The sequence below is a fragment of the Belonocnema kinseyi genome, chromosome 7, assembly GCF_010883055.1.
Source record: "Belonocnema kinseyi isolate 2016_QV_RU_SX_M_011 chromosome 7, B_treatae_v1, whole genome shotgun sequence".
In the NCBI taxonomy this organism is placed as follows: domain Eukaryota; kingdom Metazoa; phylum Arthropoda; class Insecta; order Hymenoptera; family Cynipidae; genus Belonocnema; species Belonocnema kinseyi.
Window position 1 is genome coordinate 121895854 of NC_046663.1, and position 679 is coordinate 121896532.

The window sequence follows — 679 nt, forward strand, 5'->3', positions numbered from 1 at the left end:
ACGTTTCAGAGAGGTGTCTTTCAGGGCGACACCATGAGCCCACTTCTCTTTTGCCTTACATTATTGCCACTATCTCTAGCACTGCGCCATTCCGACGGGTACCTGAAGATCGAATGTACAAGATCACTCATGTGTTTTACATGGACGATCTTAAGATCTATGCTAAAAACAGAGAGCAACAGAATCTAGCTCTGGGGATTGTCGAACGATATACTAAGGAAATTGGAATGGAATGTGGGTTAAACAAATGCGCCAAGGTTTATTTGAAGCGAGGAAAACTTAATGACATCCCTGAAGATCCTGAGCTCGTTGATAGAAGCGCCATACGACACCTTTTCGCTGGAGAGACTTATACATACCTGGGCGTGCCATCTGTATGACTGTGTGCCATCTGTGCGACTTTACATCTCACGCCGTCAAGGGGGTCGCGGAATATTGAGTCTGTACAAAGCAGCGGAGGAAGCTGCTGAAACACTCGGACTTGACTTCAGTATTAGGGGTGAGTAAAATGCATCAAATCCAATCTATCTCGAGTACTCACTCCTGAAAGCCCGGATTAAGAAAGCACAAGAGAAAAACTTTAGTGAACAGCTCCTCGATAAGAGGATGCACGGTATCTTCGACAGAAATGTGAAGGATCAGTCAATGTCTTGTGAGCTAACGTTTGCTTTCCTTAAAT